Raw genomic sequence first — 11,446 nt, 5'->3', positions numbered from 1 at the left:
GCCTCTGGCTTCTGGGGCCTCCGCGCCAGCCACCCTGCTCCTGAGCAGCTGTAATCCCCCACCGAGGGGTACGGGTGGTACAACTCTTGCGGTTTACTGTTTCCAGAAACCCTTAGTGAAATTACAGCTTTAATTAAATACAGCTGGCTGTACGTTATACTCCATATAATTATCGTGTTATTATTATTATCACTTAGACAAAAGTTCAAACAAAGTTTATTGTAAATACTGTTTGACAGAAACAACTGAAGGAACTGAGGGCTATTGGCTCGCCTGAGTGACAGGGGGCGTGGCTGTGGCCGCCCGTCCGCAAAGGGGCGGGGAGCCCTTTGGGACAGCAACCAGGAAGGGAGAGCCCTGGGCTGGGCTCAGGCTAAGGAGCCGTGGGACCTTGGGCAAGTCCCCGCCCCGTCTCTAGGCCTCGGTTCCCGTCTCTGGAATAGGGGAGATTCATTTATCTTACGGCTGTTGCTTGAGACGGGCCATGTGTTAGGGACTGTTCTAAGCCCTGGAGCTCAGTGGTCAACCAAGCAAACAAAATTCCTACCCTCAGGGAGCTTACATTCTAGTGGAAAGAAGAGAGACAGAACATCAATGCATAAATAAACGTGCAGTCTAATAGGAGGTAGTGGGACTTCCCTTGTGGTTCCAGTGGTTAAGAATCCTCCTTCCAATTCAGGGGACATGGGTTCGATCCCTGCTGGGGGAACTAGGATCCCACATGCCTCAGGGCAACTAAGCTCGCATTCCACAATTAGAGAACAGTGCACACGCCACAACAGCCTGTGTGCCACAACTATACCCAACACAGCCAAATAAGCAAATAATAATTAAATAAAATGTATATTTTAAAAAATAGCAGGTAGCAATGAGTGAAGAGGTGAAAATTGCTCAGTCGTGTCTGACTCTTTGCGATCCCATGGACTATCCAGTCCATGGAATTCTCCAAGCCAGAATACTGGAGTGGGTAGCCTTTTCCTTCTCCAGGAGATCTTCCCAACACCAGGGATTGAACCCAGGTCTCCCGCACTGCAGACAGATTCTTTACCAGCTGAGCCACAAGGGAAGCCCAAGCAATGAGTAACCTGAGGAAAAAGAAAGCAGGGAAGGACAGAGAAGGGAATATTAGAAGGACTAGGGAGGGGTTACTATTTCAAGAAAGACTCCCCCAAAAGAGGTGATCTTTGGCCAGGGACCCCAATAAAGTGGAGGATTGAGTTGTTGAGAAAATAGGGGGAAGAGGGACGGGCACTAGCAAAGCCCTGGGACAGAAGCCTATTTGGTGTGTTCAAGGGATTAGGAGGAGGCCAGAGTCCTTGGAACAGAAGAAAGGATGAAAGAGATGATGAGAGACAAGGTCGGAGGGAGAGCAGGGCACATGTCATGTTTGGTGGGCCGTAGAGCCGTCTCTTTGGGGGGCTTTGGATTTTATTCAAGTGTGATACAGTGACTTCCCTGGTGGTCCAGGGGTTAAAAACCTGCTTTGCAATGCAGGGGGCAAGAGTTCCATCCCTGGTTGGGGAACTAAGACCCCACATGCAGCAGAGTAACTAAGCCCGTGCGCCACAACTACTGAGGCCACATGCTCTGGAACCCATGGGACACGACTAGAGAGTGAAAAATGCTGAGTCCTAGCCATTGGACCACCAGGAAATTCCCGAGATGCCAGCTTTAGAGACCTGGGTTCCATCCCTGGTTCGGAAGATCCCCTGGAGAAGGGAATGGCTACCTACCCGAGTATTCTTGTCTGGAGAATTTCACAGACAGAGGAGCCTGGCAGACTACAGTCCATGAGGTCACAAAGAGTCAGACACGACTGAGCGACTGACACATTTCACTGAATATGGCCCTTGCAATAGGTACCTAAAGTCAAAGACCCACAGCATATTTAAACTGGAAGAATCTTCAATATCAAGCCTAAGTTGTGTGGTACAGACATGGGAACTGAGCCTCAGAGAGACGCGGTTACCCTGCAACCTATCCAGAGAGATTCGTAGCCCAGATTTTGCCCCATGACAGTACTTGGGGTACTCACTGACGGCTGTGCAGGGTAGAAACTACACATTATGGGGTAGGCCTGGATGGTGGCCCAGAATCTCTCTGCTCTAACCTCAGCTGTGTGGTGTGCATGGCCCTGTGTGTGCCCAGGTGTCAGAGGGCTGAGCTGGAGGGGGTGGGCGTGAGACTGGGCTCTAGGAATCCCGGAAACTTAGCCTGTGACTTCCAGCACTCCCAGCCCCAGCCACAAGGGGCAGTGTGGTGCCCAGTGATTCTCCCTCTAGGGCCAGGAGCTCCTGCAGACAAAGCAGGGAATAAAAGGGGGGGAGGGGGGCTGGCATTTCAAAATCCTTGTGCCTCTAAGGATGGGGACAGGTTGTTACTGGTGGCCAGGCCACCACCGTGAGCCTGCTGTTTATCCTCCTTCCCGGGAGACACTCGGCCCGTCACCTGGCTCGGAGCGCGGAGCAGGTTGCTAACTTCTGCTGACACACTGGCAGGGGCAACCGTTCCCAGGCTGATACCTCATGGCAGCCACACTTGCACAAATCTTTAATTGTTTAGTTTAAAGAATTGTGTTTTGACCGCGAGGGGATTTTGGCTGGAGCTCAAGAAGTGATAATGATATTTCGCTGCCAAGACGTCTCCTTGGCGCTCTGTGTGTTAATGTGCACTTCCAAGACGCTCCAATTAACTGCATCAGCTCTCCTTCGGGGAGAGAAAGGAGAGGGAGAGGAGGCAGGCAGGGGAGAAGGGAAGGAGAAGGCTAGTGATCCGGAGAAGGCAGACAGGCCCCCCTTCATCTTTTTATTAGCAAACAAATGGGGGGTGGGCGACAAAGTTCTTGAAGCTCCAAGTGAAGTGGTGTCTCACGCTTTGGAGGGGAGATCCTGGATAAGACCAGGAGGTCCCCGAAGTCAGATGCCCCATTCCAAGCAGAGGCTCTCCTGACCTGCAGTTCCCAGGGGTGGGCTGGCTTCACGGTCCCCCACCAGTCTCCCAGCTTCACCCATTTCCTCCTTGCTGGCCCCTTCACCCATTTCCTCCTTGCTGGGAGGCCGTCTGCCTCCCCATGACTCAAGAGGGAGAAGATAGAGCTGATACAGACCCCTGACTCTGATCCTACCCCTGACCCTAGCCTCTGACCATTCTGGCCTCCTCCCTCCTGCTCGCCCCCACCCTCCCCACCCTTCTAGCATCTCTGCTGTTCCTTGAATTGAACAAGCTGCGCAGGCGTACACACACACACACACACACACACACACACAGCAGAAACTGCATTTGCTGTTCCTCTGCTTACAGAGCTCTTCATCAAGGTATCTGCTTGGCGGCCTTCCCCACCTCCTGGAGGTTTTGACACATGTGTCACCTTCTCAGTGAGGCCATATCACACATTGCAAGACGTGCCCCATCATTCCGTCTCCCCCTTTCCAGCTTTGTCTCTGCAGCCTTTACCACCATCTAAAATATCATTTATCCAGTTTCTAATTTTATTGTCTGTCCACCACTGGCATGGAACCTTGGAGGGGGGCAGAGTTTTGTGTTCTGCTATCTATTTCCAGTAAGTAAAACAGTACTTGGCACACAGGAGACAATTAATATTTGCTGGTTGGGGACCTCCCTGGTGGTCCAGTGGCTCAGACTCTGGGCTCCCAATGCAGGAGGCCCAGGGTTCCATCTCTGGTCAGGGAAACTAGATCCCATATGCTGCAACTAAGAGTTTGCAGGTTCCGACACAGCCAAATAAAATTTTAAAAGACTGCGTGTTAAAGACAGCATGAATGAACTCTGCACTTACCACCGCCCCTTGTCCCACCACAGTTCCCTACTCTGAACCCGAGCTCCAACTCCGTGTCCACCCCTCCAGTTAGGCCTGCCACTACATGAACCCCTCCCCCTAAGTATTTCTTGACCCTCATTTCTCACTCCTACTCTCTGACCCCCAATTCAACTGCAGCTCTAGCCCTGCCCTTCACCTCTGCTCTTACCCCTGCCCTCACCAATCAAATCTTGACCCTTCCGCCATCCAGTCAGCGCCTTCTTAATTAAATGGTCCTCAGCCCTTCCCAGAAGTCTCCAGCTCCCCTGTGCTTTGAGGACCCACTCCACCCTCGGCCCTGAAGTAGGACGTCCCACTGGAAATCCCAAAGCGGGGGTGGGGGGGGCGCACACCTCGAGAGGTGAACACGTTCCCCCTCCCAACCCTGCCCCCAAAGAGAGGACAGGGAGTCAGGATGTTCTGGCCCAGATTACTTCCTAAGGGCCAAGTTCCCAGGCAGGCAGGCTCACTTGATAAAGAGCCTTGGAGAAGGACTCTGGGCAGACGGCAACCTCTTCAGCCCTGCCTCTGGTCAGGAGTGGCTGTGGGAGGCCCTTCTGGGGTTACTTCACTCTCCCGAGGGGTGAGGGGAGGGGGAGGGGAAGGAGGAGGGAGCAGAGAAAGGGGAGGAGGGGGGAGGAGGAAGGGGAGAAGGGAGGGGGAAGGAGCGGGGCTCCTCGGTCTTCCCACGACGAGGGTGCCCGACTTAAGCACAAAAATGACTTTTCCACATGCTGAGGTGTGAGTTCACAACAGCCACCCCCCTCCCTTCTCACACACAGACTCACACTCTGTCCACGCGCAGAAGCATCTAGAAGCGCAAACACAGGCCAAAGCGGCAGTGTATGTGAAAGCAAAGGCTTGCTCTAAAGCAACATTCGCCCACTGTACCCCCCGCCCCACCACCCCCAAAGTGCAGGGATGGGGGCGGCTGGCCGGGCGCCCCTGAGAAGGAGGGGGTGAGGGCTGAGGTCCCAGCGGCGCGGGTCGGCATTCTCCATCCCCTCCCCTCCGTCTTCCTCCCACCGCCTTCTCCCCTCTCCCGGTACCCATTAGGCCTCCGAGGGAGGGTCAGCTCTGCCGGCTCAGGTTACCAGAAGCTGAAGACAGGAAGATTTAGCGAGGGAGCCGGGACCAGCACAGTGTGCTGTTTGTCCGCCTTTGAAACCGGAGGCCGAGCGGCGGGGGCGGGGAGCGGGCGGGAGGCCGCGGACACTCGGGTGAATTATCGCTCCGTTCGGGTTCTGACTTCCAAGGCTCTGGCCGCCCTCCCCCGGCCCCAGCTCCTGTTTCTCCAGGTGCCGGGGTGTTTTCCTACGTGTTAATTTGCCCCAGTTCACGCGCCCATTCTTGGCCCCGGCCCCCCAAGGGGAGACCAGCCCGCCCTAGGGTGTGGGTCAGGGGGGCCCTGGGTAGGGGGGCGGCGGAGAGAGCCGGGAGGTGCGGCCCGAGTCTCGCCTTGGGCTGAGAGCAACAAGAGACTGGGCGGGTGGTGCCTGTTTGGGGAGGGTTCGTGTCAGCTCAGAGAAGCTCCACTGCCCTTTCCACCCCCGACACCCCCGTCCCCAAAGCCCCAGGGAGGTCCCGATGGGCCTGCGCACTCACAGCGACCCCTGCCGGACCCTCAACACTCCCCAGCCACCTCCTCCAGGAAGTTCGCCAGGGCTTCCCCTCCCTGGGAAAGAGACCGGAAGACAATGCTGTGAGATGCTTTTGGCTTACCAGATGTCCTGTCGCTCCGTCTTCCCTAAGACATCATAAGGTCAGTCTAGCTCCTATGTTCATGATTTTTAGAGATGACATTTTAGAGACAGGGAAACAGGCTCTGAGAGGTTAAGCGACTTGCCCAAGGCCACACAGCTACTTAGAAGCAAGGTCAGGATTTGAACTGAGTTTTTGAGTGTCTATAGTCTTCCCCCTCTTGCATGTGGGAAGAAGGTGTCGGAACAGGAAGGAGAGGGGGTTGGGATGGGATGGTAAACCCACCCACCCCTGGGCTAGGGGAGTGGCCTAGCAGCAGGGAAAGCTCTCAAGAATGCCAGAGACCACCTGATCTCACTCTTTTGATCCCTGGCACTCCTCTCCCAGGCTGGGATGGGACCAGGGTCTGAAGTTGAGGCAAGAGTCTGCCGACACTCAGGGTGGGGTGTGTGGGGTTGGCCTACACATCCTCCTGTCCCTAACCCTCCAGGCCTGGGGGCCTGGGGGTGGGAGGGAATTCCTATCAGCCCGGTGAGTAGGAGGCTGCCGGTTAGAAAGGGGCTATTTCTGCTGCAAAAAGCTAGCAGTACAAAGGGTCTCCTGGTGACAGGACCCCTCCCCACTTCCCTTCCCAGGCTGGGCTGAACTGGATGGGGGAGGCTGTTCTGACAGTGGTCCACCTTGGGTCCTGCTCTCCCCACCCCACCAGAGCCCCTCCTTCTCCACCAGCCCTGGCTTCTCACCCCTACTTGGCTGCACTGTCCTGCCCCCCTCCTTCCTGGCTGCACTCTTCTCTCCCAAAGATGAGCAGAGCCACTTCCCTCCCACCTGCCCCCCTCTTCTCGACTCAGCTCCTGCGAATGCTTTGCCTATCAGGTGGGCTGTGGGGACTACAGGCAGGTAGGTCAAGGAGTGAGGAGCGGTCCCCTTCCTGCCCCGCCCTGCCTGCCGAGTGGGAATGGCAAACCTGCAGCCTCCTAAGTGGAGCTGTGTGGCAGGCGAGGCAAGGAGACACAGGCGTTCAGAACCAGGGTGCTTAGATGTCCCCATCACCCCCCACCCAGGCCGTCTTTCCCTTTTACCATCCCCTCCTTTCACATGCCCACCTGAAGCCCGAGCTCTGTTCTGCCTAAGACCAAACCCCACATCCCCCGACACTATCACCCTGACTTCACCCTCCCTGGATTTCTAACTTTGGGGGTCCTGATTTCTTATCTCCTGCTTCTGGTGGAACCCCCAGGGCTGAAGGGCAAGACGGGGCATCAAGGGAGGGGTAAGCATGCTACAAGGAAGGAGGCCTTAAAATCTTCTCACAGGGACGTTGCCTGGTGGTCCAGTGGCTGACTCCATGCTCTATGCAGGGGGTCTGAGTTCGATCCTTGGTCAGGGAATTAGATCCCACATGCCACAACTAAGACCCCGTGCAGCCAAATAAAAAATAAATATTAAAAAACAAAAACCTTCTCACAGCCCCACCCACTAATTTGGGACAGTTAAAGTAAATCAGATTGTCCTGTATTTCCCACTCTTATCCTTGTAGCTCAGTCAGTAAAGAATCCGCCTGCAGTGCAGGAGACCTGGGTTTGATCCCTGCATTGGGAAGATCCCCTGGAGAAGGAAACGGCAACCTATTCCAGTATCCTTGCCTGGAAAATCTCATGGACAGAAGAGCCTGGTGGGCTTCAGTCCGTGGGATCTCAAAGAGTCAGGCATGAGTGAGCAACTAACACTTACTTACTTACTTCCCACTCACTAGTGTGGTCTTGGGCAAATGATTTAGCCTCTTTCTGGCCATGTCTTTTCATTTCTTTTTTTAAATCTATCTTCTGGAGTTGGTTGGGAGGACTAGCTATACCTGGCACATAGTAGGTGTTTTAGAAATGAAGCTTTATTCCAGGCATGTTGTTAAAGGTATGCTTGGGGAGAGCAGAAGCAGGAGAAAAGGCCAAGGTGGCCAGAGGCAGGCAGACTAAAGCAGGCTCAAAGAATTCCTGGTGCTGAGACCTTTTGAAAAGTCTGGAAGGGTTCAGGGATGGACCAAGATGGTAACTAAATGGTCTTCAGCATCTTTACCGAGTTCCTAAAGGCCTTGGCCTTTTAGGAATTATGGAGAATTCCTTTGTTGATCAAATGTAGAATTTTTTAACATGTTTTATGTGCAAGGCCAACACTAGACCAGTTGTGCTGAGGAGATGGTCATGTTTCTTGCCCTCATGTTTCTTTCATTTTAGTGGAGTGACACAGACCAAAAAGAAAAAAAAAAAAAATCAATGGATGCATAGATCAGATCAGATCAGATCAGATCAGTCGCTCAGTCATGTCCAACTCTTCGCAACCCCATGAATCGCAGCACGCCAGGCCTCCCTGTCCATCACCAACTCCCGGAGTTCACTCAGACTCACGTCCATCGAATCAGTGATGCCATCCAGCCATCTCATCCTCTGTTGTCCCCTTCTCCTCTTGCCCTCAATCCCTCCCAGCATCAGGGTCTTTTCCAATGAGTCAACTCTTCGCAGGAGGTGGCCAAAGTACTGGAGTTTCAGCTTTAGCATCATTCCTTCCAAAGAAATCCCAGGGCTGATAAGACAACTGCAAAAGAATTGCAAGAAAATTAAACAGAGGCTAAAATGGCTGGTCATCCAAAAGCACAGTATGGAAAGCGAACCTGCAGGATGAGAAGGAGCTGAGGAAAGTACAATGGCAGAGGGACAGATGGTGCAGAGGAAGCTGGGGTGGAGGCGGGAGGGAAGAGAGCAGCCAATAAGATGCAGGGGAAAGGCCACTGGAAGGCCCCGCTGTGTGTGTAGGTTGCTGTTGGCCATCCTAGGGTGTTGAGAGTTCCTTGTTGTATGCAGTTGGAGGTCACAGGAAAGAGGAGAGAGACGCCATTGGATGAATGCTCCAAGGTCATCTTTGCTGCTCTGAGAAGGGATGGGTGAGGATAAGGGTGGGAGCAGGAGGCTGGTGAGGCTGAGCTGAGCTCAGGCTGGAAGGGAGAGGGACTGACCTTGGTGGTAGCAGTGGAAGAGTGACTGAGCATGAATTTGACCCTGAAGGACTGGCTGATGGGTTGGAGAGAAGGATGACCGATGGAACTCCCCTGATGCCCCAGTAGCTAAGACTCCATGGTCTTGATGCAGGGTGCCCCGGGTTGGATCCCTGGTCAGGGAATTAGATCCTGCATGCCTCAACTAAAGATCCTGCATGTCGTAAGGAAGACGGAAGATCCCGTGTGCCGCAACTAAGACCCAGCACAGCCAAATAACATAATGTTTATATATATAATACATATATTTTTTTGAAGGAGGATGGCTGAGCTTTGGGCAGACTGCCGGATGTGAACACCATTTCCTGAAAACTTGAGGCAGGCACACCAGAACTCTTGCGGTTCTATTACATCTTAGATGACTTTGCACTTGGGAGGTGAACAGTGGGGGAAATGGATCAAGAGGGAAAGTTCTCTTAACCTTTTTCTCTTAATCTATGTTTTCTCATCCGTAAATCCAGGGTAAGAATAAAGTTCACTTCCCAGGACTGTATGACGAGAAATAATTTGTATCTGTGAACACGCCTGGTGCGCTGCCCGCCACACTTCAGCACGTGGGCATGGCGGGTGGGGGCAGCTCCTCCCTCTCTGAGGCTGAGCACCCCCACAGCGGGGATGCTCCAGTGGTGACCACTTCGAGGGGACACCCCACCCACAGGCTGGCCGTGAACAGAGACCCAAGACACCTACAGAGCAGAAGCAGATAGCAGGCTATGTGAGAGCAATCGGGAACGGCTTCTAGATGGGGCGACTGGGAGTGAGTTTTGTCCTAGTATTTGAAGCTTTTACTCCAAACATTTCAAACATATACAAAAGTAGACGGAATAGTATGAGAGCCGCCCTGTATCCCATCACCTGCTTCAACAAGAAGCAATTCATGGTCAATTTTGTCCCATCTCTCCCTATATGGTTTTAAGGCAAATCATAGGCATATTACTTCAGCCATAAATATTTATGTATCAAAAAAAAGATACAGACTTAAAAAATAACTTTAATACCAATATCAAGTAAAACATTAAAATGACATCTTTTATACCTAGCACCCACCTCTAGGTTATGGAACCCACCCCACTCCATCCTACCCTCTCTGGGGTGGGTGAAGGGACAGGGGCCTGGGAGGAAAGAGGCGCCCCTTCTTAGTCCTTCAAGGTCCAAAAAGAAGAGAGCTCAAAGGTGCCAACAACACCTCCAAATCCCATTGTGACACCATATCTGTGGGGCATACACCCCACAGATATGGTGTCTTTACCAAGCCTGGCCTGGGCAGAGTCTCTGGAAGCCCACCATACCCCCATTTCTCCCTGTGCCCCTCAGATGGCCCTCAGCTCATTGGGGAGGCTCTTTCCTTCCCTGAGGGATGAGGCAGTCACCCCACATCTCAATTCTTGTGATGAGCTCTGGGAAGGAGGGTGATAGGACCTGGAGGCAAGGGCAGGAAGAGGCATCCTTCAAACATCCCTGGGCCCTGAACCCGTATCCAGGCCTCCAGAGCTGGGAGGAAGAAGGAGCCCCACCCGAACATAACACACTGCACATAACCCACCAGAGCAGGGAGCAAGACTGAAGGCAGGAAATCCAGGGGCTGGGATGAGCTCCCAGTGGGAGGGGAGCCCTCCGGGGACCCCACTAGGCCCTGGGGATTCAAGGCACTGGTTTTCTCTCTTTCTTTTTTTAAAAAACATTTATTTATTTGGCTGCATCGGATCTTAGTTGTGGCATGCAGGATCTTTAGTTGCAGCATGTGGGATCTAGTTCCCTGACCAGGGACTGAGCCCAGGGCCCCCTGCATTGGGAGCTCAGAGTCTCAGCCACTGGACCACCAGGGAGGTCCCTGGCTTTCTCTTATCCTTCCTCCTGCTAGAGTCTTCTGCTGCTAACCTCTTCCCCTGACTAGAATCCACTGGACACTGTTTCCCATTTACTCTTTCAGGGATGCTCCGTCTTCTCAAGGACCCCCTCCCCTACACCATGGACTTCTCAAGGACCACCACCATAATGTATCTCTTCTCGCCCTTAAAAGCTGTCCTCCCACCTGAGGGTCCTTTTCCTTTCTCCCATGGACATCGGCTGCCTGGATAGTGTTTCAATTCAGAGATCGAAGAGAAACCTACATACTAACTCAGAATTCAATTTAATTGGAGATCCAACCAGTCCATTCTGAAGGAGATCAGCCCTGGGATTTCTTTGGAAGGAATGATGCTAAAGCTGAAACTCCAGTACTTTGGCCACCCATGCGAAGAGTTGACTCATTGGAAAAGACCCTGATGCTGGGAGGGATTGGGGGCAGGAGGAGAAGGGGACGACAGAGGATGAGATGGCTGGATGGCATCACTGACTCGATGGATGTGAGTCTGAGTGAACTCCAGGAGTTGGTGATGGACAGGGAGGCCTGGTGTGCTGCGATTCATGGGGTCGCGAAGAGTCGGACACGACTGAGCGACTGATCTGATCTGATCTGAGGACCTACATTTGTACAGTAATGTAGGTGGAATCCTGGGGTTAGATTGATTTCTGAGCAAACAAGCCAAGGAGGACTCAGGACTTTCTCTGGCACCACCCTTGGGCTGGGGGCCTCTAGCCCCTGCTGACACATTTTAAGTGACGGGAGGCTCAGTGCCTCACAAGGCTGCCCATTCTGCGGCAGAATACTCCTGCACCACCAGAAATACTTTCCTTCTTGGGAACCACAACCAAGACTCTTGTTTTTGGGGTTTGTGTGTGTGTGTTTGGATGTGCATGTAGGTGCATGCATGCTAAGTCGCTTCAGTTTTGTCCTACTTTTTGTGACCCAGTGGACTCTAGGCTCCTCTGTCCATGGGGCTCTCCAGGCAAGAATACTGGAGTGGGTTGCCGTGTCCTCTTCCAGGGGTTGCATGTAGGAG

The 11,446-nt window shown here is 53.1% G+C and overlaps 1 long non-coding RNA gene across 1 annotated transcript; it reads right to left on the bottom strand.

The window, feature by feature from the left end:
- Positions 1-7,384: 7,384 nt before the first annotated feature.
- Positions 7,385-8,330, bottom strand: LOC133236243 (uncharacterized). The gene is made up of 2 exons (XR_009732805.1): positions 8,184-8,330; positions 7,385-8,107 (listed from the first exon to the last, which is right to left on the bottom strand). It is a non-coding gene; the product is annotated as an uncharacterized LOC133236243 (long non-coding RNA).
- Between the last annotated feature and the right edge of the window lie 3,116 nt (positions 8,331-11,446).

This window comes from Bos javanicus, chromosome 23 (genome assembly GCF_032452875.1).
Source record: "Bos javanicus breed banteng chromosome 23, ARS-OSU_banteng_1.0, whole genome shotgun sequence".
Lineage (NCBI taxonomy): Eukaryota > Metazoa > Chordata > Mammalia > Artiodactyla > Bovidae > Bos > Bos javanicus.
Note: the sequence above shows the minus strand (reverse complement) of the source record. Positions and strands in the feature narration are given on the sequence as shown.